The following is a 26,468-nucleotide window of genomic DNA, read 5'->3' on the forward strand; positions in this document are numbered from 1 at the left end:
TACTAGGGGAGGTTGGCGGCTTTCCGGGTTTTAAGAATGCTACAATAAAAGCTTTTTTCCAAGCTCCCGGCATTTTTCCCGATACCCAAATTTTGTTAAAAAACTTCAGGAGTGCTTCTACAGCAGGACCAGACAGATGAGCGAGCATTTCGTAATGTATATCATCTGGCCCGGGGGCGGTCTGCTTACCAGCCAAAAGAGCTCTCTTTAATTCTTGGAGTGTAATTAAACTGTTGTACGTTTCGTTTGTGCCACCAAATGTTGGCAGTCGTTGTTTCTCAGCTGTGTTTTTATACTTTAAGAAAGCTTGTGTGTAGTGTGCGGAACTTGATACTTTGGCAAAGTGTTCACCCAGTATATCTGCCTGTTCTTCTATGCTTGTTTGCACATCTGGTGCTGTTAAAAGGGGAAGTGTGTAGGGGGAGTACGTCCCGTTTAGCTTATGAATTTGCTCCCATACCTTCTTTGATGTTACGGAGCTGTTTATGGACGAGACATAATTTTGCCATGAGGCTCTCTCAGCTTTTCGGCGAATGTACCTTGCTTTAGCTCTTACCTTTTTAAAATTTATTAAATTTTCCTGGGTTGGGTACCTTCTAAAGACTCCCCATGCTTTATTTTGCTGCTTTTTTGCCTCCTTACATTCTTGAGTCCACCATACTTTGTGGTTCTGCCTCACCACTCCCGTGGACTGTGGGATAGCTATGCGTGCAGCATTAACAATGCGGGATGTAAACACTTCATTCAATTCGTCAATACTAAGAGTGTCTGAAAAAACTTGGTCTAAATTTGCTTCCGAAGCAAAAAGTCCCCAGTCGGCAAACTGAAGTTTCCACCTGCGTGGTTTCGTCGGGATAATAGTTGGTGAAGATGTTACGCTAATGAGTACAGGTAGATGATCGCTCCCATATGGGTTGTTTGTGATATCCCATTTAAAATCGCTAAAAACAGATGGTGAACTAAAGGATAAATCTAAGCAGCTCATCTTTCCTGAGCTTGGGGAGCAGTATGTAGGCTTACCAGTATTTAGTAAGCAGACATTATTGGTCAAAATCAAATCTTCTAAAATCTGGCCTCTTACATCAGTTTTTTCACTTCCCCAAAAGGATGAGTGGGCATTAAAATCACCTACTATTAGGAACGGTTCTGGTAACTGATTTACTAAGTCTTCTAAATCAAGCAGTGTTACCGTGAGTTGTGGTTCCAAGTACACACAGCAGACTGTGATTGTTTTGAATACAAGCATGGTGGCAGCTACTGCTTCTAGCCTAGTTTTCAGTTTATGTTCTTTAGCTGCAATACCATTTTGCACAATTATGGCGACACCACCAGAGAGCCTATTCGCCTGCTCTCGGTCACAACGAAAGACCTGGTATCCTTTCAGTATGTTCTTATGTTTAGGACCCAAGTTTGTTTCCTGAACGCACAAGACTGCAGGTGAATGAGTCGCGAATATTTCTTTCACGTCATTTAAATTATTTAAAAGTCCTCTACAATTCCAGTGGACTAGGAATGCCATGTTATTTTTGTATCAGGTGAAAACTACGTTTTCGGTCCCGTGATACGGTTTTTGCCTTTCTTTCCATTTTCAAGGGAGTTCCGCCGCACCACCGAAGTAGACGGCCGAGAACCTCCCTCAGTTGTGTCCATTGTCTCCTCCGAGACGCTGGAGGTTCGTGCAGAATGCACGGGTGTTGAAGTGTTGGACCTAGCCGTTTGGGCAGAGGTCTTCGGGACTGCCAAACCAGAGGTCCGTGCAGCCCGCTTTGGGGGTGGTGGAGCAGCACTAGCTGCTTCCACCGGGGGCGCGGGGGGCCTTGCTTCAGCCTCACTCTGTGTGGCTTCAGCAGGCGCCGAAGACAGCTGTGATGCCGCGCCCTGTTGCACCACAACGGAGTAGGATCGGGTATGCGCTGGTGTCAGTCGCCTCCGTGCTTCACGAAATGTAAGGTTTTCAGTCACTTTCAGCGTGATGATCTCTTTTTCTTTTTTCCACGCTGGGCAAACACGAGAGTATGCTGCGTGGTTGCCCTTGCAGTTCACACAGAGTTGTTGTTCGGATTCACAGTTCTCAGTAAGGTGTTCATTGGAGGCACATTTGGCGCAGGTGTCTTGGCCCCGGCAGCTTAGCGAGCCGTGACCGTATCGTTGGCACTTGTAGCATCGGCGAGGATTTGGAATATACGGTCTCAGTTTCATTTTTGTGTATCCTACCTCTACGGATTCTGGAAGTATGCTGGATGCGAAGGTAAGGACCATGTGTTTAGTCTGGATTTCTTTGTTTTCTCTTCTGATTTTGATTCTATACACATTTGTGACGTTCTGTTCTTTCAGACCTTCGAGAAGTTCCTCCTCAGACACGTACTTCAGGTCGTCATCGGATATGACTCCGCGGACCGTGTTGAGTGACCTGTGTTCGCTTATAGCTATAGGGATCTCACCAAAAGATGTTAGTCCTGGCAGTTTGTCACACTGGTGTTTGTAGAGCAGTTCGAGTAGGAGGTCTCCATTAGCTAGTTTTTTTACTTTGTAGCCTTCGCCAATGGTGGCAGTTAGGGTTTTTGCGACAAGAAATGGTGAGACAAGTCGGGCAGTTTTCTCTTCATCGTTGCTGTGAACCACGTGGAAGCGTGGGAAGTTCGTAACGTTCTTCGTGAAAAACTTAGCAGTTACGTCGGTGCCCCCTCTTTTACGAGAGGGATCAGTCGTGCGAAAAAAAGAAGCCATAAAATGAAAAATCTGTTCGGCCATGGTGCCAGCCGCCCACCATGGAGCCCAACAAGGGGACGGGACAGGAACTCGCGAGCAAGTCCTGCCCACGCCAGCTGTACACCACGACTATAACCTAATATGGCTGAACTCAGGGTCGTCCGCCACACAAGGTTAACCCTAGCCGCCAGGAAAAAGGGAAACTGAGAAAGAATGAGACGACAGGAAAGTTGTTAGAAAGGAGACAGGAAAGCGAAAGGTGAAGGGAAGGACAGGAAAAGGCGACTGCCGATTCCCCCCGGGCGGGTCAGACCGGAGGTGCCGTCTACGGGAAGCGGAGGCCAAAGTGGTGTGTTGCCTCCGCCAAGGGGCCTTAAAGGTCCAAGCACTCGGCGTCGGCTCAACCACCAGGACCCTCTTTTCCCCGGTCACGGCGCTGCCACGCACGGCTAAACGTGGGTGCTCGGGGTCCGTGGTGTCGCACAGTACACGCAAACATCTGCTTTAGCAGATGCCCCCTGCGGGGGGGCCCCCTGCTAGGTGCGTAGCATTACAGACTGTTCAGTCTTCATAAGAGCACCTCAAAAATATTTTAGGAAAGCCTACGCGTTTCGAATACTTATCGAGGTGCTCTGAGCACTGAACCTCTGAAATAAGCTATAAGGACGAGTTACGATCGCCTGACCGATGCTCTGAAGAAGGTTGTTCTCACTCTCCTCGTGTGTTGCAAACTTGGGCGGGATACAACTTGAAATTATTCATGGGGCAAGAAGCCGGCAAATAACTGAATTGCTGGAAATGCACTCTTTAATGCACTAAAGCATCAAGGCGGGTAATTTCTAGCACAGGCACTGCTGTCCATCACAAGCGGAGTGTAGCAGACGACAGCGGCGCGAGTCTCTAAGCTGACGTCAGGACCCAGCCGCTAATTGTGGGCGCCGCGCAGAGCCCCTGGCTCGCTAGCGACTGCTGCTATTTGCGCATAACATTTCTATGGCGAAGGCAGTTCTGGGCTGCCCAGGAACCGCTCAGAACTGCTATGAGCAGGAGACACTACCTATTGCCACTCTGACGTCACGCACTAATCGTAGATATGCTCAGCGTAGATATGCTAGCTGTGCTCTCCGCCTCAGCTACTTTCTCTCTTCACAGCCCGGTATGCTCGTGCTTTTAGCTCTCTCGCTTACGTGTGTCCCTCCTTTCAAAAGGTTCTCGGCTAGTGCGTCCTGTGATGGCTCAAAAGGGAGGGAGGGAGTAAAGCCGTCCAGGAGACAATTATCCCGCACTGTTACGGCCGACTACACATTTCAAGTGCAGTACAAGAGAAGCCAGAGTCTACGACGAGCTACAAGAACGGCACTTGCAGTGCGACGCCTGTTTGCGAAACTTGTTTTATGAATCGAGAACGACCGCCACGGCTCGTCTATTGCAGCGATAGCAACCTGGGCGAAGAATCATTGCCCGACGAGAGGCTACGAAACCGGACTCTGCGACAGGCGCGAAGGACAGGAAGAATGTAGCCAGAAAAAACTGACAGCTCTGTCCAGCGCAAGATGCTTCCCCTCGCATTCACGGTCATGGTGGAGAGGCTGATCTGACGGGACATCGATGAGGAGGAGGGCACTTTCCTGTCCTTTCCCTCCACACCTCCTCCCAGCGGCTGCAGAGAGAAGAGTGAGAAAAACTGGGCCGATTTCTTTTTTCTCTCTCCTCCTTCTAGTCCACACATAATCAAACGTTCGACGCCAGTCAACGGGCGCGCGAGGCAATTTGTCTGACCGCAATAGATGGTGTCGCTGTTTCAAGAAGTGGTGAGCATGACCATTTCGCAACCAATTTTACCACGGGCGAAAATTTTTGCCATTCTGTTTCAACATTACAAAGTGAATGCAGCCGCCAATCGTGGTGCTCAATAAAATATACCACAAAACGAGAGCTTCGATGGTGCGAAATTTTTGCACGAGCGAGCGGCTTGGACAAAATCAACTTTTGAAGTGTTTTTTACAGACGCCCTGTGCAGCGAAGGCCTATATATGCTGGTACATGATACTCCCTTGTCTGGTGAGCATTCGACAGTATTCACCGCGTTAGTTGCTGAAATAGAATTCTGCATACTCAATCTTACACTCCAGCCTGAACATTATGCGCCAGATTTTGTGACGGCACCAATCACTTCATACAACTCCATCCAGCAAGCGAACGGCCGCATAAAAACGAAATGCGCATGCAGTACATTGGGCTCTCTCCGGCCTGCGGATACAAACACTTCAATCAAATCACTAAGCAGCGGCGGAAAATAAAATAACGGCAAGGAAAATACCGGAGGGGAGAGCGCACATGTGTCGGCCAGCGAACTCTGCAGATACCGCACGGCAGACGCAGCCCCGCAGAGTCGGAAAATGTCTGGCAGTTAATTCAATGAGCATAAACATATGGTGCCGGAGCGGAGGTGCCTGGATAAGCAAGCGCTGTCTCTTGAGCTGGTCACAGCTGGTTGCGACAACACAATCCCGTCCGGACAGGCAACAGGCGAAACGCAATATCAACAGGCAAACCACAAGCTCTCGCCGAGAGGACTAGTTAAACGTGTAAATTAGAGGGAAAGATGAAGAAGGAACAAACTGCCAACGCGCGTCCTGACAACCGAGAAAGAAAATTGCTCGTGGGCACGCCACAAGCAACAGAAAACTCGACCAAGACAAGCCTGCGCGACTGAGAGCGCGTTAGTGAGAGCAGTAGCCTTGATTTGACCTGAACTACGTGAACACGTTCACGATGAATTCGTGTCCGCGACGCCAACGTGCAGAACCGACCCTTTACTTACTCTGCTTTTACACCGAAACCAACACTTCTACACCAAGTGCCGCGAAGAGATCTTATCTCGCAGTCAAGTTCTTTTTTCTAACACGAACTGAAATGAGAAGCAACATGTTCCTGTACGCGCACGTCCATGGTCCCGTATTCTTCACGGACTCCAGTTTTGACTCCACTTCTAGAGACGGTGCTATCGCCTTCCATAACACTACCCGATCCGTAGGCACCATTGTCCACTTCAAAAACACCTCAACTTGTACAACCCTGGAAGAATTCTCCATAGCCGCCGCCGTCGAATACGCTGTCAAAGTCGAACCCCCTGCCACCCCAATTTTCGTGTTTAGTGACTCGCAGGAGGCGCTACGAAATATTTCTCGATACACCACACACCCTCATACGTCTGATACCCTCAACTGCGCCCTTCGCGCGCATCCTCACCACAAGATAGCGCTGGTATGGGTCCCCGGCCATGCCAACTTGGACGGCAATGCTCGAGCACACGCGCTTATCCGAGTACTCTCCCCTGGTCCGTCCATGTAGTGGCCAAATGTGTACCACCCTGGCACTCAAAAGATTTCACATCAGCCACGCCGACAGCATCTGTGCGCGCTACGCGCAGTGCTTCCCGGTCCCCCACCTCACCCTCTCCCGTGAAGCCGCATCTGTGGTCAGGAAAGCACAAACCTCCTCTCTTACCACTCCATCCCGTATCCACTACACACATGACATCCTCTCGCGTCCCACTTGCCCTACACCCAACTGCCCTTCCTACCCGTCAGTACGACACCTTTACTGGGAGTGTCATCCGCCAGACCTACCCCCCACCTGCGTTCCCGCATCGTTTCCTGGGAGGACTGGTTGAACCCGGGTTCTGGCATGGATGTCAAATCGACGCAAGAACTTTTGGCGGCCCACTGCTTTTCAGAGAATAAAGTCTCTCTCTCTCTCTCTCTCTCTCTCTCTCTCTCTCTCTCTCTCTCTCTCTCTCTCTCTCTCTCTCTCTCTCTCTCTCTCTCTCTCTCTCTCTCTCTCGCGCGCGCGCGCGAAGTTGGTGCCACGAGCGCTACAGTAGCTTAAAGTAATCATCACTTCAACTAATGACGCAACATCCACTTCCGGTGACGTCCTCAACCATGTGACGCCAATACAGTGCATGCGGAATTAGTGGATCTTCCGGCCACAAACAGGCTGAAATGAGCAAAAAAATTCCTCGCCGAAATTGCTCGCATTACCTAAGCGAACACTAAACAGCTTTCGTGGTCATTCTTCGTCACACAGTGCTTGCCTTTCTTCATGTTTTTTTTAACAGTGAAATTCCCGCGCTTTTCCTAGAAGTATGGTCCCTAGAATATGTGCTAGTCTGCCGTCCGCGCGCTTTCTCTATGGGAAGGCGTGTCCGCGCCGCTGATGCACGCACAGCGCTGCGCAGAGGGCGCTGCGAGCAATCGGAGCACCCGAGCGGCTGGAGCGAGAGCGGCCGCAGGCCGGCCTGTGCCGCGCGCTACTGCCGCGGAGTGCGAGCGCGCATCGGCGTTTTTCGGCCACTTTGAGCGGTGAAATCGAATGGTACGAGGTACATCAGCTCACAATTTAAGGCACAATAGTACTATAAGACTTTTTAGTTTCACGCCCCGAGTTTTTCGCGAATTGGGCTACGGAGCCTCTTTGCGGCCGTTGAATTTCGCGAGTGAGACCGAAAGATGAAACCGCAGCAACCAGCGTAGCCGTTTCACTACCACCGCTTGGACAATTAATAAAGTAAAGCTTTCTATGTCTCACTGATGGCCTATGTCGCCTCGAAAAAGCACTGCGGGAAAGCCAACTGTCTCTGACGACGGTGATGTTTGTGAGTAAAGTGAGAGGGAAAAAAACGCTTCCCGTGGTCAGAATCGAAGCTGGCTCCATCGCGTTATGAAGCCGACGTCTACCTCATTTCGCACTTCCAACATGGTCAAAGCAGTTTGGATTTGGAGAGGAGTGCATGGGCGGGCAGATGTAATTAGTCACAAAAATTATCCATTCATCCACTCCGCAACGATGGTTGAACACGAAGCTTTCTTCGCGTGAAATCAAACGGCAAAGGGTCGATGTCAAATCCGGCGCGATCATACGTCCAAAATGCGTGCGAGTAAAAGTTAAAGCGGAAAGAGTCAAAGTCAAAACTCAGACGACAAGGAATCGCTCACAAGGAAGCTTCGCGTTCAACCATCAATGTTTAGACATTGAGATCCCGTTCAAAAAGAGCTCCCTGTGGCACCAGAAGCTGCGTTTGATCCACATCGGGTCATTCCCGAACGTCATTGACGGTGACAAGCGCACAGCCGGCTGGTAGGCTGACAAGAAGAAAAGCGAAAGCTTGAGTAAAATGCTGTGCCAGCAAAAACTTGTTCCTATATACTTTGGGCAGAGTGCGGGGGGAGGGGGGATAAAGCAAGGTATATATGGTCATGACAGTATAAATAAACCTCAATATTTTTACTCCTTGGTTTCAAACAGCCGCGATTATAATGATTGGCCATAACACAAATATTCTCCCGTGTTGCTTTCCCCGCGTGCGTCTCGCAATTCGCTCCGAGTGTGTGGGTGATCAAAAAGAATTAACCTGTGCAATGAGGAATGCAAGCGAAGTTACTGATTTGCAGCCGGGTGTTATTAAAAATAAGTTTCACGTACCCAATGCTGGCGAATGTTTCAAATCGTGCTATTCACGAAAATTACAGGCACGCAAAAGAGGTTTGATAGTACCGAAATTTTTGAAAATTTCGAGGTAAGCGGAGTGTTGGGTTAAGCGAAATGCGAAAAATGTATGGCCAGATCACTGGAATAAGAGCTAGTGCTGGTAACAAACGCTCCAATGCACAGGGACGCTTCCGGAATACAGGCGAAATAATTTGCGGAAAAAAACAATTTTTTTTTGGTATTGCGGAAAAAGAACTGCGTGATGCTCGCCTGTTTCGCCTTCGCATCTGGTCCCAAAAAGTGTTCTCGATCTTCTCAATGCCGCATCAATTGTTGGTCGCCAGCGCCATATTCTATCTTCCTGTCAAGCTGGGAAAGCATATGTTTTTCTTGTTCCTGCCGTTTTTGGCACTTCTTGAGCCACGTCGTCGTCCACATGATCAGAAGCGTCTTCCCAAGCTATATCAACGACGTAGGCGACACAGCACTCCGCTAACGGGACATCGGCCGCGCACAGTGCGTACCCCGCGCAAATTTGCCGTTCGCGACGGTGTTCGGCGCGTAATGGGAGCTAAGCTTTAACCGAGAGCTTATCAGCTGCCTGCAGCGGATGTTGCATTGCGTCCTCTTTGTCAACATTTTGAGATATCCGTGATCCCCGAAAAGAAGTTTCTAGACAAAGGGTGGAAAATGTCGCCTAGGCAGGTATATGCACGGCAAAAAAAGGTTTCGACTTAACCGGCATTTCGAGATATCCGAGTTCGAGTTATGGAGAAATCACTGTATCTGATGACTGAAGGTGATAAAACTTCGTATGCATGTGCACACGTCTTGTTTTTTTATTCGGCATTTACATTTAACAGATTCCCAGTTGACTGGACGTAACTGAGGGGTCGCGAAGACGTGCGCTTAAAGGAGTACTGACACGAAATTTCAAAGCTGAGATAACTATGTAAAACGCTTCCTTTTTATCAGGAGATATCTCCCAGCAAGTTTCAACAGCAACCGTTCAGCGAAACATATTTAAAATCCATTTTAATCTTCACCCGCACGAGAAAGCCCAGAGCGGGCTGACGTGACATCATCTGCTACGTGCCCCAAACTGCCGACGTCGGGGCTCCCGTGACGAAGCCGACGCGCTGGCTGTGGTTGGCGCGCGCTGCTCGGGCGTCTGTACACGTCATGGTTTTGGGACTGACGTCATGCTGCCCGGGCCTGTGGGGACGGCGAAAACCTCGGCCGGTCTGGGCGCGCGCGTGCGCTCGCTCGCGAGCGCTTCCAGAGAGGCAGCGATACGGCAAGAATGGTGACGTCATGTTATACATGCGGTCATGGCAGCCGCTCGGCGTTTTTCAGTCGAAACCGAAACTGGCACGAATAAACGACGCCGTAAATGAATGTTTACGCTGCGCTCGACCGTCTAATCTGTCATTCTATGATTAGTGGGCTGGTGGGCACGCATAGCAGCGAAAAAAACGTAACATAAAAATTTCGTGTCAGTACTCCTTTAAGGGCCTCCGGATCAACGATGCGAAAGGTCAGAAAGCACCGGTTCGAGCTGCTTTATTTACATACACGAACGGGGGACAATATCTTGGTAAACTTGCAAAGAAACACGGTTCCAAAGAGCCATACAAAAAAGCGGAGCGCCGACACACCACACACACATTTTCACGCGCTGACTGATCCATCAGTTAATAACGGCGGGAGTATTCACAAAGAACGGTTGTTTGCTTGGTAATGTAGCTGAAGTCCCGCATGATGTTTCCAAGCTGGAAAACGATGCCGTGCCGTCAGTGTTCCCGAAGCCCCCGTGTATGTGTCGAAATCGGTTCGACACATACTCGGGGGCTAGCGTAGCGACACGATTCCGCGGTTTTTACAAAGCTCGATCCTTCATACGCGAAAACGTACTCCTGTCACTTCACGCTTCGGTTAAAACTCTTCGTGCTAGTAAGAACCAACTTATTTGGCTTATCTGGTTTGTCGACAGAAACGGATAGGGTTCGAAAAGAGGCAGTTAAAATGGGCTGAATCCGCCCAGAAATAGGGCACAACTACGAAGGCAGCAGCGGCACGGCAGAGCCGTCCGCAGCTGCCCATCGCGCCGGCCGGCAGCGCGCTCCGATTGACTACAGCGCCGCCGCTGCATGCATCACGGAGGAGCCCCCTTCGCGGCCGGCGGACGGCAGACTAGCACATATTTCTAGGGACCATACTAGAAGGCTGCGACTGCAAAGTGCTGCAATGCGGGTCGCAAAATGCGACACGTAATAAATTTTCCCCGACTGGATGCCCTGGTAGGTTACATTTAACGTATTTTTTACTCCTACGGCGTTTCGAAGGATACAGCGGTATGAAATAAAAATTTCATTCAGTATGCAGTCATTTAAACGCGCGACAAAGCGATTAAACTAAGTACAACCAATGTTGACTCTGGCTTGTAATTGAAAACACATGGAGGGCGGCGACGGTCGTCTGCTTTTGTACTACCTAGACGTGTCGGACACGAGGGGGCGCTGCATGCCGCCAAATTCTAAGGTTCCTAAAGTTTTAGGAGCCTTACCAAACTCCAGCGCAGGAGCCCTATTCCAATGGCTTTTTCAACGGAATCCTAGACACCACCACAACAGACTTTCGGTGGCCCCCTGAAAGGCATCGCGGACTTGTCGGCGATATATGAGCTGGCCACTCGCCGGCAGCCTATCTTCAGATCCAAACAGACGAGATAGCCGGTAGGCGCACTAAACATAGAGCGACCCTTGTCAAGTGGCCTCTCGAGAGATTAACCACGACACGCGCGCGCGCGAACACGTGGACGCTATACGTGCGCTTCATAGTCAGTAATCCTTGCGCACGTTTATTCCAAAAAAAAAAAAAATACTTGTTCAGAGGGGTGAAAACACAAATTGGGACAGAACCGGCAGATTGCTCGTGAGCCGGCTGCCTTCACCGACTGCTACTTCCTTAGACCGAGCGATCGGTACTCGTTACGACCGGAAACAGCGCCCCAGCTCTGGCCCTCTTACAACCCGATCAGTAAAGCATGCATTATACACTCCGTCGGAGGTTCGTTGAACTGCGGCCGAAGGCTGGGGGGGACCGCAGGAACAGTGGCTATACAGTTTGCTTCGTCTCAACACACACACACAAAAAAGTGTGACGGAAAAAAAAAAAAAAAAAGATCGCGATAACTTTAATTCGTCTCCTACAAATGAAAGCTTGCATCATACCTCTCGAGCGCAGGCTACAGCTTCCCTCGGAAACCAGAGTGATTCCACTGACAGGCACGACGAAGGCGCTCTTGGCGCTTCACGCTGGATAAAAGTATACTGAGGTTAGAGACCTAGGCTCAGCCCGTCGGACTCCGAGGCCAAAGTGTTTGTAACGATTAAAAAAAAAAAGCCACGGTAGCTTTACTTAATGGGACGTTAAAAGAGAGAGACGAGATGATGTTTCTAAACTGCACAGCTTATTTACATTAACCTAACGGCAGGCAGTTGACTCTTCCAGGAGAATCGTTAACGCCGGCTATGATAAGGAGCGGAACGTACAACAGATATTTTAGGCCCCGTCGGAGCCCGCGAGCGCTCACTGCAGGCACAAATAAAGGTTTTCCAATCCAATCCAAATACCATGTCAATAGGCTCTGGACAGCGAAGTTTGCCGGGCGAGCGCAGCGCCAGCCGCGGCAGACCCGCGCAACTCAGGGTCGGTCCCGCCGCGCACACCGCCTTCAGCGTCGGTGAACGCAACTTCGCAAAAACGTGTGTCATAACGTTATTTGCATGTATATATACTACATAGTGCAACGGAGTCATGCAGAAATTTATTATAGTAGGGGGAATCCTCCAAATAAAACGGGGCGCCGATAAAATGCTGTCGCCTTGCTGCCGGGCCGTAGGTTGACGCAACTGGGAAGCGTGTGTTCAAGGTTTTGCATTCTCCCGCAGATTCTTCTGGTCTTTTTTTTTTTTTTTTTTTTCGCAGATACGAAGTATGGTCACTGAATCTTCAAAAGCCCACACTAGGCGAGCGGATAACATGATGCCGTGGAGTACGAGCAGCTTGTTAGTATTCTTGTTAGCAGGTGGTAAATACACATAAGTGCGCATTAAATTGGTAACAAAGAGGGCCCCCGACACAGTTATAGAAGCGTAGGTTATCACACAGCAGTTCTACTCGGCTTCACCTGATATTTCACGTGCTTACGTCGCCGTACTGAATACATATAAACACATATGGTGCGGACACGTATAGGCGTTAACGTTCTCAAATGTGTCGCAAGCTATTGGATAAAATAACCGCCTCTTCCAAAAAGAATAATGAAATTGTTTCTAACGCACTGAAAAGCAAAGAAAAATAGAGATAAGACGTTCCGCAATAAAAGTTGGAAATATATGAACGCAGGACAATATTTTCGCGCTCGGGGAGGTGGGGAGGAGGATAAACTTTATTTATCCCATCCGTTGTGATTGCGGTCACTCCGGACCAGTGATGGGTGTCCTCAGGGAACTAATTTTTTCTCCCTTGACTTTTGCTGCAAAGGTATTGACGGTAATAAAAGCGCTACAAGTATTTCTTTCTAAGAGGTGTCACGCCAGACCCGTTGGCGTGGAGAGGAAAAAAATACTCGAATATGAATATTCCGTAATTTATTCCGATACGCCTTTAGATGTTCTTGTGAGAGCCTTCTCGTGAAGAGTTTCTTTTGAGGGCGTGTTTTTATACAGCCGGCGTACTCGGCTACACCTGGAAGCCCAAAAGTTTCTTGGTGGAGTGGGCACTTATTAGCGGCAGAACTTTCGCTATACACAAACAAATGTGAATTTCATACTGTTACATGTATGGAACATCCCATTCGGATCAAAGACCCATATGTAACACCCATGTGGTCCAGTTAGTAGTTCTGCAGTCGCAAATACACACGGATGGAATACCTCGCGCGGAAACATCGCGCAACGTCTGACATATTTGCAGACAAAGCCTCCTATTTTGTGGATTGAACATTACCAATTACGTTTTTTTTTTTTTTTTTATGAAGGGAAACATGGTGGCCTCGAGAAAGTTTTGCCCGCAGGCACACCCTTAACAAAAAAGCTCCTAAAAGGGTAGTAACGGCTGTATTTACGGAGTTTACTTAACGCTCTTTACGGAGTTTACTACCCCCCCCCCAGAACGGTAGGTAGGTCCTACTAGCGTCACTAAATAAAGGCTTTTATTTAGTGACGCTAGGTCCTACCACTAAGCGTGGAACCGTTACTAGTCTTGACCGTGCACTTAGTAACTGCTGCTGGTTTGATACTAACATTCACTGAAGTAACAAATTCTATGTATTATTGAACATAATAGCTACAGCTCTTTTTCCACACCAAATCCCGATTAAAAAGTTTTTGCAAATCCACACATGCTGTCTTGTATACGCTCACATTATTTGATTTTTACGACAAGCCCACCGACTGTCTCAGGGGACTTTCCGCTGCTGGCTATAAAAGCAAGAAGAGCGGATTCCTCGCGCATCCCGTTGGCTTTCTTGCTCAATTCAGTTGTTGATTGTCCACGTGTGATATGTGCGTGATGAGTGTGTCTATGTCGCGCTGCGCACTCAGCAGATCCACATTGTTACGCGTAGCTTTTTACTACTGGGTCATGCATGACCAGTTAGTAAAAGCAACCAAGTACCTAGTCAATACTGGGACAAGTAACTGGTTGGTGTTCTGTTAGTGGTGTTCTGTTAGCAAGTGCGCCGACCTTTTTTTTAAGAGTGCAGGCTGTACAAGCGTTTCTCTTCTGGGCATGACACCTATGCGGCCTTTATACAGGGTGTCCCAGCTATCATGCACCAAGATTTAAAAGAAGAGCAATGGCGTTACGCGAAGAAAACCTTGTGCGTAATGCTTGCAGTACTGTGGAGAAGCCGGTAGTAATTTTTTCGTTAATGAGACTTAACTAATTAATTGCAATTAATTATCTAACTCGAGAAGTACTGTCCTAATCACTGAAGTGTCAATGAGGCACTTGTAGGTAGCCACGAGGGGCATCTAACTGCGGTATTTTCAGCAACGAACTAATTGCATATTCATTTATTCTGACTGATAAAATCCGCGAAATATGAAAAATACCACGTGACGGCGCTTCCGCGCGCACTGTAAAGTAGCGTCCCTAAATAAGCTGATTGAAAGCAACTGCTTCGCCTGTCACCCGCCTGAAGAGACAGCGCATCACCTTGATAATGGAATGCATGGAAGGAGCAACAGCAGAAAGATTCGCGGGGCGCGTGTGCAGATAAGGCACAAACTCGGTCGCCATTTATTCTTTCTTTCGTTTGTTTATTTCATTCCGGCTAACTCAGTAGCCTGTTTGAGGGCATTGCTTTACGGTGCGCGCTAATGCGCGCGGAGGCGCCGTCACGCGGTATTTTTTATATTTCGCGGGTTTTCTTTATCAGTCAGAATAAATGAGTACGCAATTAGTTCGTCGCTGAAAATACCGCAGTTAGCTGCCCCTCGTGGGTACCTTACAAGTGCATCATCGACACTTTAGTGATTAGGACAGTACTTCTCGAGTTAGATAATTAATTACAATTAATTAGTTAAGTCTCATTAACGAAAAAAACGCGGCCCGCTTCTCCACAGTACTGCAAACATTGTGCACTAGGTTTTCTTCGAGTCACGCGATTACTCTTTTTTGAAATCTTGGTGCATGATAGCTGGGACACCCTGTATACCTTCCCATACGCGAATTCAACCGGATAAATCCTTCTCCATTCACCTGCACTATGTGGCAAGATTACTGTACAATCTCTTACTTCGTTTTAAACCCAAAAGGGGCAACTAATATGCTTCATCCGCGCTGCAAAAAGAGGAGCGCTCCCCAGCCAGAAACATAACGGTTTGCGGGGACCGACCCAGCGTTGCGCATATCTGCCGAAGGGGGCGCTGGATGTCGCGGGCTCCGCACTCTGGGCGCTGTACATTGAATCTATTTTCTAGAGTACACAATATCCGCGGCGGCCGCTTTTCTGATGGAGGCGAAAAGCCAAAACGCCAGTCTGTACGAGATTTCGGCGCACGTTAAAGATCCCCAGGTGGTCAAAATTAATCCGGAGCCCTCCACTACAGCGCGCCTCGTCGCCTGCGTTGCGTCGGCGCGTTAAACCCTACCATCAATCAATCAATCAATCAATCAGATGGGCGCTTTATGAAATAAAGTTGACCGCGATGAAATCTTGAATAACTCAATAGTTGTGGCTTCCCTATCAATACAGGCGACCTGTCGTAGAAAGATGAACTGGTGTTAAATTACGAATCTCTCTATTCACGTCCCAAAAACAAGATCAGTAGCACAGAAAGCGCCAGGCCCGTACGGTTAATCGGCTCCTGCGAAAGCAAGCTCCAAGGTGCCGAGAAGCGGCGGTAATGCACAAAACAAAAAATGTTCCACTGATTCCGGGACTTGGCAGTGTACACATCTGGAGATGCGTGCACGCATAAGCACGTACAGTCGGCCAAATCGTTAACTAGCGTGAGCGAGCGGCGATTTTTCTGTCTTGCTCGTAAGAAGGAACAGAGTGAGAGACGATGGGCCCAGCTGATCGCGGTTCCTGAGCATGAACTTCATATTGACCTGTTTACAACTTGGATTCCGCCATTCGACGCTCAGGCATGAAAAGTCGCAGCTCGCGCCCGCTAGTTAAAGATTTGGGCGACTGCACTCATCCTCGAAGGAGATGCAGCATCAATCACGCATCAACTACACTCGGCGTGCCTTTAGAAGCCTATTGTGGAAATAAAGCATTCGGTTGTAGGCCATATCGCTGCGCCATCCCGCCATCCTTGCGTCCTCAGTTTGCGCGGTTCATCGCTGGGTGCAGTGAGCGTTTCCCCGCCTTACGGGCCAGGTGACCCTCCATCTAACCAATCACTAGCACGGGTATTTGTACATGCAGCAAGGGTCTGGGGCAGGAAAGGCGTGTTTTATTTCGCTGGTTGCGGCGAAATCTACAAGGCTAGAAGCATTTTTTTTCTCCTACACCTGGACCTTACCCCAAGCCGTAAAATAAAAATTGCATAAAAGTTGAAACCCCTGGCGGTGACGAAATGCATTTATATTGGGGTCAGGCACCATGTCGTGCGCGTGCACAAGAATGAATGAATTTCTTGCCAGGAAAGTTGAAAGAAAGGTCCACCAGCAGGTGTAATCTGTCACACGTAGGGGCGGACACCGGAACGCCCGCTGGTGTGGAGAGGAGGGGAAGGGGATGTCAGACAGATAGGAGAGGCAAAGGAGAGAGAGGCTACAAGGTACTACTACTAATAATATGTGCGCACGCATGAGGGCCCGCACGCGCACGCACACACACCAGAATACTAAAAAAAGGTGCCAGGGAAACAAAGGAAAAAGGAACAGGGAGGGAGGGAGGGAAGGGAACAGAAGAACTGAATATAAGAGAATGCGAATGGTCGCGGGAAGCGCCGCTTGGTTACTGTTGGCTACTCTGTTTGCTTTTTTTTAATTAGTTGTTACTCCATGGTCAACATAACATGTTGAGCTCAGTAAAGCTTGGGGTTGGGCTAGTTGGTACCGGTACATGTTTAAACGGAGAGCGCTGAAATTTTCGAGACGAACAGACAATAAAGGACACGAACGCAACGGTTCATGCGCTGACTAGCCACTGAATTTTTGGTCACACGAATGAAAGTTCAAACACGCTGCAGTTCAGCTTGACCAGCGCGACGCCGAATGTCACATCCGTCGAAGTACTTGGCCAGCCCATGGAACTACTGCGATACGCTGCACAATGAGGCCACGTAAATATGAGCAAACCTCCGCCTCTGTGCATTCTGTGCATTCTGTGCAGCTGCTGCGCTGTGCATAGCACGGCAAACACCCGCTTGCTTGGGTGGTCAAACCTTTTCCTGACAATTCTCCCTGGCGGCCATCAGCCTTTTATTGTGGGTATGTGCGTCGATTGACAGGATTCCCCCAAACAACCACGTTTTATCGAAGAGGGGCAGCTTGCGGTCCAACGACTCTACTCTAACTAAACTTGGGGAAGAAGGTGAAGATCGGTTTGAAGGCTGGTTGCCGTAGCCGCTCTCCAAATTCTTCGTTTTTTTTTTTTGGCTGTGTTTACCCTTCAGGGCCACCTTCCTTCGCACTGTCTCCTCCTAGCATTGCCGCGATCCCCAGGAGGAGGACCCACCGCATCAAGCGGCTCGCTTGGAGCAGTGGGCCGCTTGGTGGCATGGCGGGGTGCCGCCATCGCCTGCGCTCCATGCCGCCATCATGAAGAACCAAGGCAGGATCCTTCCACACCAGTCTCCGTCTGCTGTACCATGCAACACACCTATGGAACCAGACAGCCCATCAGCCCCGAAAAAATGCGCAGTAGATCAACCTTCAGCGGACACTGCATACCCCGATGCCGACGTGGTCTCGATTTTGGTGTCGCTGTATCTTGGACCATCTGGTTTGTGTACGTACGTATTGGTCTGGATTTTTCGCAAGATCTGCGCTTCCGAGGCCGTGAGGTCTTTGTGTGGATGTGGAAATTGAACCCTCAGCTGCCGGGCTATGCGTAGAGTTTCACCATAGGTGGGCGCTGTGTATAAGGACGCGTGGTGGTCCCGTCGGCTGCGTGGTATGTGAGTGCACACGCAGCCGCATTGGCCGCCTCATTCCCTCCCAGTCCTTCATGTCCCTGGGTCCATGTGATATCGTGGAACGTTCCCATTTTTTGTGGCAGTATGTATATGAGCTGTTTGGGAATTCTACCAGCGGTGATTAGTCATGCCGTATTTTAGGAGTTAAGGCTTCTTAACTGTTTTTCTCCCAGCCGAATGGCCAAAAGTATTGCACCCACTTCGGCTTGTTTGACTGTGGCGTTTCTCTGGGAGAGTCAGTCTAAAATTTTTCCTTCTTTGGCAGTTACCACTGAGGCCATCGTAGTGGCATGGTAGCTTGCCGCGTCGACATACACTACTGTCGTGATTGTTAAATCTCCTCCGGATGACGTCCGTCCTAGCCTTCCTCCTCTCCTTGTGAATCTATGGGTGCATATTCGTAGAGAGGGTAAGGTCTTTATGTGTTTCCGCTGCTCTGGCTCTGGATCGTGCTCCTACTCTGGGGTTTTTCCGGCGGCGGTGGGTCTCCGACCGCCCACAGTATGGCTCATCCTGTCTTTGTTCTCCCCGCACTACCCATATAGCGCCATCTATGAGGCGCTGTCAGAAACGCCTTCTATATGTTGTCACGTGCCACGAGCTTGGTTGGTGGCGGCCAACGTTTTTAGATTAGGTTGGTGGCGGCCATGGTGGCGGCGGTGGCGGGCTGACGTGACCTTCGTACGAACAGTACCGCACCTGGTTTCCGTAGGACAAAGTTTGCGCTGTAGTCATGGCGATGAAATAGGTTATGGCTGTCCACAGGAGGCATATGAGCTTCCAATCGAGGCCAGAATTACGCGGGCGTCCGAAGCACAATATAGTGTTGACATATTCAGTGAAAAAGACCCAAACACTGCGTACAGCAAGTTCTTTGAAAAGCTTTTACATGTTATGACTTAGCATTTCCTCTCAAGCGAGGTATAGCAGGCCTTAGTAAAACACGAAATCCCTGGATTAGCGCAGATTTCTTTAAGAAATTAAAAGGAAGGAAACATGCATCATTCCTTAGTAAAAACTCATGACAGAAATATGTTCAACTCCTATAAAAAATTTCGGAATCAGTTAAACGCTGAGATAAAAAAAGAGAAAGTAAGATATTATGAAAACTTACTCTCCAAAATTAGTGATGATCCAAAAAAAGTGTGAATGAGGTAAAAAAAAATCTGACTTCAATGAAGCATAGTAGCCCTACACTTCGTATAAAAACGCCCACTGGAGTGTTGACAGGTGACAGTGCTGCTTCAGCAATGAGCACATTTTGTAAATAGTGATAATTACAATGAAACACCTCTTGCTGATGTCGATGTGCAAAGACTAAAGTTGATCTAGTTTGCGGTTATGAATTCAGTAGCTATAACACCTGTCACACCATCTGAAATTTAAACAAGCATCAACATTACGATTATTGTTGCCTCCGGTTTTGACAAGATAAAAGCAACCCCTATTAAATATGTGTCTGACATCATATCTCCAATTTTAACTGCCATCCTAAATGCAACTTTTGAAACTAGAATTTTCCCCGGCCGTCTTCAAATAGCAGAATATCTCCCATACATAAAAGCGGTAACGTAAAGAAATTGTCAAACTATCGATTGATTTCTGTCCTGCCTGTCTTGTCGAAAGCATTTGAGGGTGCCATAAATAACAGATTAGAGAATTTTTTCAATAAATATAAGGTAAGTAGCAATATGCAGTATGGTTTTCAGAAATGGAAATCAATGGAACAAGCGCTGCTAAGTATCAAACATGACATTATACTTAATTTTGAAGATAGACTGTACACTTTAGGGCTATTTGTTGACCTTCGCAAAGCATTTGATTCGGTATGCCACGATGTTCTTGACTAAATTACATAAATACGGTGTTCGAGGTGTTGCTTTAAAATTAATTGAAAGCATCTTAGCTAACCGCTATTAATTTGTGAAAGTGAACCAAACGTCGTCATCAATGTTAGGCATAAGAAATGGTGTACCCCAGGGATCCGAACTTGGGCATTGCTGTTCATATACACAAATGAACTGTGCCATATTCCTGACTTCCCCAAATTTATCATGTATGCCGATGACACCAATATATTTTTTACAGCATCGTCGCTTACCCAACTCCAAAACATAGTGAATGCTTGCCTCAAACAATTATCCGTCTGGCTTCACATAAATAAGTTACAGCTGAACACGAAAAAAAAAAACCTAATACATAATCCTTGCACCTGTTAACAAACAAAAGGATAAAAATATTGATAGTTTTTCTTGGGGCTAAGCTTGAGCATGTAAAAACGGAAAAATTCTTAGGCATGTGGTTCAAGGTGGAACACTCATGTTGATAAACTAGCTGTACAATTTAGTAAATCAATGGGTTGCTTATACAAATTGTCAGAACTTATTCCTTTATGGTTAAAGAAAGTTCTGTATTACATGCTGTTATAGTCTAAGTTACTGCACACTAGTATGGGGAACCACGACCTGTAGAAACTACAACAGACTAACCATACTCCAGAAAAAGATTTTAAGACTATTTGAAGGATATATAGGCCCACCTCGACTTCTGCATACTATCCCACTATTTAAAAAACATGAAATTTGCAAGCAACCCAAATTTACTATCTCAAGTTATTCCATTACATCAGCAGCAACAAATTATATGTCAGCAACACTTGTGCCCAAAGTCCGCATTATACTTTCTGTAAACCGCAAGTAAAGAGACCAATCATTTGAACGAACTATGGTAAGCAACACGTAAACTACTTGGTTCCCACCCTTTAAATAAAGTGGGCCACCTCATGGACCTTAGTAATATAAGATCAAAGAAGAAATATAAAATACTACTTATAAAAAATGACATACAATTCTAGTAATGTTTCAGACTGTGTATCTGTAAATAGCATGCTCGAACTTGTCTTTTTTTTTTTCAGGTGCTTCACTTTTGGGCAAAACTTGTATTTTTTATTTGCTTTTATATAAAAGTACCATGCTAACATTGTATGTTTTGGTTTATTACGGGATGTATGCTTTTTTAGGGACTGTTTTTTGTACATGTGTGCCATTCTGAAATATGTATTATTTTGGTGTGCTGTATCAAAGATGTGTGATGTGTAACTTGTCATATTATGTTCCTATGCAAATGCATAGCAGCCAAGACTGCTGCCGGGGGGAAAGCCTCTGTCAAGTTTTTAGCCTTTTGCTTTTCCCCCAGCCTTTCCGTCATTTCGCCCTGCATACAGAAAAAAAAAAAAAAAAAAAAAAAACTTCAACTTCAGCACCACAGTGTGTTGTGACGGTAATTGGAACACTTTAAAATTTTTTCATGGGCGAACCGCCGCTCTCTTCGCGCTCAAACTACACACGAAGGTCGCATTTTGTGGTCTATTTTGTTTGACACCGGGAACAATGATGGTACTTGCCTGTTTATCCTGAAAATAAATAAAAACGATTTTCGCCTATGGGAAAATGGCGCTGATTTGGACGTGCGAGCCCGAAAACCGGGTTTTCTGATCGTCTGCTAGCTCATTTCTAGGTGAATTTTCTGATCGTCTGCTGCACCATTTAGCTCCATACGTGAATCCCAAACGTGCGTTTCACTCTGCAGGTGGTTCTGTCGCTCAAGCATCAACTTGCGCTGGCTCGCACGTCCAAATCAGCCGCCATTTTCCCATAGGCGAAAATCGTTTTTATTTATTTTCAGAATACACAGGTAAGCACCATCGTTGTTCCCGATATCAAACAAAATAGACCACAAAATGCGACCTTCGTGGCAAGTTTGAGCGCGAACAGAGCGGTGGTTCGCTCAGGAAAAATTTTTACAGTGTTCCAATTATCGTCGCAACACCCTGTACATATTGTGCCCGGCCTGCCAAGTCATTCTTTCTTATTTTACTTTTGAGTTTTGTGTAAGCAAGTATGTATCTATACAACCCCAATGCTGCCCATCCCTGATTATCACCAACTCTCTAAATAATATCACATGGTGGCTTTATTCACCTTAGTAAGATTTCTCAGGCACCAGATTGCTCATCTCGCATGATCTCTCATGGCTGCAGGGACGCACAACGTGCAGGAACGCACAATGTCGGTTGCTGGCAACCAACGTCCCGATTAAAAGGGAGAGCCACTAATCATCATCGTCGTGTAGCAATTTCTGGAGGGACTCCACTACGTAGTACATATTAAGAGGTGTGCACAGGCTGGGGCTTACCCGAAAGCCCTAGACCAGCCCACCCGCAGGCCGGGCTTGGGCCGCCAGACTATCTTTTCACCCGTGCCGGACTCGACCTAAATGTAAATGCTACGGCCAGGCCGGGCCGTTCTGACGGCCCAGGTTCGCCCGGTACAGTGAAGCGATACTTATGTCTTCTATAGTAGCAGAGAACCTACACGTTGCTTACATGGTAAAGGCCTGGATCAGGTCTCTTTTTTTACATTCCACGGGACTTATCACTAGGCTCTGAGGCATATATGGGCATATGGCAGGCCGGTAAGTTAGAGAGAGGTCTGAAAGTGCATGTCTTGGGATGAACTGTAGAATCCATGGGGCTGAGCGACACAGGGCCTATGGAAGTGGAATGAACGCCAACTCAGCGTAACTAATTTCTAGCTCTAAGATAGCACAAAGAAGTTTTCCAAGACAGAACACTTTGAACTGCAAACTGCTATAGCAATGTTTGCAGTTCAGAAAACAGGTAGAGAGGCCTTTCCATCTGTTTTCTGTAGCAATGCCCTATTCAGACTTGCATTCCCTGCCCTCAGCAAACAAAAGACTGAGGTGACAACTCAACTTTAGTTTTGCTCTTTGTTTCTGTTGTCACTGTCATCTATCACGCTTACATATTTGCCACTGAATTTTTGTGCCTCTCCTGCTTGGTCTTTTCAAGACCACAGTATGTTGTAAATAAATAAAAATAAATAAAACATCGTGACGAGTGTAGCTGGTGGTCGCAGATGACTGGTGCCCTCAGGAGTCGTGGCTGTCAGACGAACATGAAAGGCAGTGCCAAAGGGCGGTAGGGTGGTTTAAATGCGCCAACAGTCGCCTAAGAGTAACACTTAATATTATTAAAACTTCATACATAAGCGATACGAGGTGGGATGGAACATAGTGAAGCGGTACGAGAAAATGTGCACGAGTGCACGCGTGTAAGTTCATTATCGCTACAAAAGAGAGACCGAGTTCAACAGACCTATAAAGTCTTGAGGATTGGAAACGTATAAGGACGAAACAGCAAAGCAAGTACACATCAACAAAAAAAACAACTCGGAGCGATTTCAGTTTCAGCGCAAAACGGGCTTGGCGGTGTATAAAATCTACGGCCTTTCCGAGATCACACCGTTATTTGTTTCATAGAGGAGTATATGTTAACAATATGACCCTCGCCTTGAAGCCAAACGTGCATGCTGTTCAGCCTGGTGATGCCTGGTCGCATGTTATATCCGAAAAGTCAGTGATAAGCTGACGCACAGGCACACTTAAAAAAAAAAGACTATTTAATTCGGGGGAAAAAAAAAAAAGCAGCGAGTGCTGCTTTTCCGGTACTGCAAACAAACGCTGTTTCGCGTGGAGGCCCGGAACCTCCCTCGCAATTCGCATTCCCACGCCGCACAGACATATTTTCCTTCCTTTGAAGAGCACTTGGTGGCGGTCAGGGGCCATCGCTGCCATGTGATACTCCATTTTTCGGCTACCTCGGGGGGCCAAAGTAGCTGGGAGATGGTTGTCTGCACGTGCAGCTGGAGGCACAGCTTTCCCTACCGGTGCTGGGGCAGTGCTTTGCATTGTGAGATGCCAGCCTCTCTTGAAGGGTAGTGGTGACTCTTCGGAGTCACCTGGTTTGTTCGAAGACAGCTTCAGCTGTTGGAGCTGCTGTCAACCAGTTGTCCTGGCAATTTTCACAAGCCACGACCGCAATCCAATTGGTTTTTTTCCGCAGTTGCTCGAGCCCATTCCGGCTTTAGTTAGAACCGGCAGGAGAAAACGCCTCTTCCCTTTTGTATCCACCGACTGCATCCTGTGCCACCTTCGATGTCTGCTTTGGAAGAACAGCCATGAGCTGAGTTCTATAGCTCACCCAAAAAAAATTAGCTTCACCAATGTCTGGCCCGCGGTGTTTTGCATGGTTGTGTTCTGCTTGAAAAGAAAGCAGGCTATGCATCGCGAGAGGGCATGCCTTCTCGCAGGGAACACTGATTGGCACGGGGCCCGGATGACTCCCTCAGAAGCTGCGCCCCTTCCCGTACATTCAGAAGGCCGGTGTTTTTTTGTCATAGCTTGTCAGCAGTACACTGCAGCCGCAGTGATCTTTTTGTTAGCTTGTCTGTCGAGAGCGATTTCTCAGTCTGAGCTTCGCCATCGACGTTCGCAAAACGAATGCTTGATGGCAGCAATGGACACGCAAAGCTCAGAAGTGTTGAAGGTAGGTATTTCAACCGGCCGCTACAAGACAGTAGAGAAAGTTGACGGAAAAAGTGCAGTGCCGGACAAGTGCGACTTTGCAACCGGTGGCACATGTGCAGTGCAAGTCGTTCCTCATGTAGAGATCTTCAAAGACCGGCTCGTCACACCTGCAGACACGCTGATGCAAGCATAATTCTGGAAACGCAAGCATAACATCTTTCTTGAAGCCAATAAGAGTCGAACTTCATGCAGCTGCGAAAGACAAGGTGACTTTTTCTATGGTTCATCTTTGTGCTAATGATATGCGAGCTTACAACATTGTTAGTGGCACTGTGCTTGCAAAAGTAGCTGAGCAGCTAATTAGAACCGGTGCACTCCATGGCAAACTCAAAGCAAATGTATTATTTGAGACCACTTTCTTTTTATCATGCATGTAATCCATTTATGGCACATTATATAAACAAAATTTCGGGCGGTCTTCTCCTCCTTTAGGTCGATTCCAGCTTTCTTTTTTTACTTTTCAGTGGTTTGGTCCATTTCGGTTTCGGCTACTTTTCGTGAATATTTTTCGATATTACTATGAATTTATCCGTGGTTGGGGGAAGGGGGGGGGGGGGGTTCATATTTTTTTAGGTTGGGCGGTTCTGTCACCTTCAGGTCGGTTGGACTCTCCGGTAATCTAGCTGAGCGAAAGCCAGCTGCGGTAGCGATATGTGCATGGTTGTTAGTTTTAATTGGGGTTCTTTTGCCCGTTTAAGGTTAGTTTTGCTTGTCATTTCCCTTAGGATATGTTTCTTATCGGCTTTAGATAGGTTTTTGTTGCCAAACGTGCCCCAATCCGGTGCGGGCCCCTACAGTATTTCGGTTGTAAATACGCAGCCGGGGTGGCCCGGGCCGGCCCGTTGGCTTTCTCTAACGGGCCGGGCAGGGCACACCGCGATAAGCCCCGGGCCCGGGCTGGGCTCGGTCCCAAATTTCTGGCCCATGCACAGCTCTAACACATATATAGCACCGTCCTTAGAAATTGCCAATCAAAATTTCTGTTAGCCAGTAGCTCGCGAATGTTTCACAAAGGCAGTGAAACGACTCAACACGTCTTTACAGACCAGCCACTATCATACGCGGTTGTTCCTCGCGTTTGGCACTAGTGGTGCGTACCGCGCATACCGCAAGGTACGAAGACAAGGCAAATTCAAGTCATGTCCCCTTGTGCAGCCTTTTTAGTTTTTTTTTTCATTTGTGTTGCAAACTTGGTTAGCTTGTTTCACGAGCTTTTGTTACTATCGCAACTTCAACCCCAAAACGCGCACATTAAACGTCAGGCAATAAATGGCGTGTCACGTTACCTTGCTCGAGTTGTCAGGCGTTCCTTCGTCAGGAGACAGCAGGGGACGTCGTCAGCACCGCTTGGAAGACACAGTTAATCACAGGATCGTGAGACTCCCACAGGTACCACTCCATTCATTTACATGCTGAACGTGCACGGCGGGGACCATGAGGAATTCAACCACATGAACGACGCTTGCCGACACGAGCACGTTGCAACGTTGCGACCACGAGAGGGCGGTGCTCGCGGGACAGGAAACGGGAATACACAAATTCGCCGGCAGTCCGACAGCTGCATGCCCTCGCAATAAGAACTCATGGGTACTCAGTTCTGGGCAGAATTCTGAGTTTTGACCATCTCAGAAATGTCAGTTCGCGTTTGGTTAAGACTTCTCCCGCACAGAAACCAATGTCGTCTGCTCAGCCTATCGGCGCTCGATCGCTTGCAACAGCAATTAGGAGGCGTTGCAACAGGCATGCAACAGACAAAACAAAGTTATTTATAAATGGTTAACGAACTAATAAAAATGGCATTACAAAATTAATGACAAATGCGCTTTGGAACAAAATGAAAAAGGCTGAAGGCTGACAAATTCGCTTTGACTCGCAATTTTACTACTTCATTTACAATCGTATTGACCGGACGCAGTCCCAACGTCACTCTTTTCAACATGCTTTTCGATTAGCTATGACTGAAACTTGGAAGGACTACAGCTTAATTATCCGAGCAGCAAACGTGGGACTGTACGCTACGCTGCGGTTTTGCCCGGAATATGGAGTAGCGCAGTACTCGCGTTCGGGATAGTTCCGAAATCACGTACGAATTAAAGAGGCTTTATGTAACAAAACTCCTCCCGTATAAGCCCAACATGCATTGGCAACAGACGG

The 26,468-nt window shown here is 47.7% G+C and overlaps 1 protein-coding gene across 1 annotated transcript in view; it reads right to left on the bottom strand.

Moving 5' to 3' along the window:
• Mino (glycerol-3-phosphate acyltransferase mino) overlaps positions 1–25,950 on the bottom strand; it is a 100,031-nt gene extending 74,081 nt beyond the window's left edge. Inside the window, exon 1 of the mRNA XM_077687877.1 lies at positions 25,601–25,950. The gene's annotated coding sequence lies outside the window, so the exon portion shown is untranslated. The remainder of the gene's footprint in view (positions 1–25,600) is intronic.
• Between the last annotated feature and the right edge of the window lie 518 nt (positions 25,951–26,468).

This window comes from Haemaphysalis longicornis, unplaced genomic scaffold (genome assembly GCF_048455015.1).
Source record: "Haemaphysalis longicornis isolate Haplotype H1 unplaced genomic scaffold, Haemaphysalis longicornis Haplotype H1 scaffold_1, whole genome shotgun sequence".
Taxonomy (NCBI): Eukaryota; Metazoa; Arthropoda; class Arachnida; order Ixodida; family Ixodidae; genus Haemaphysalis; species Haemaphysalis longicornis.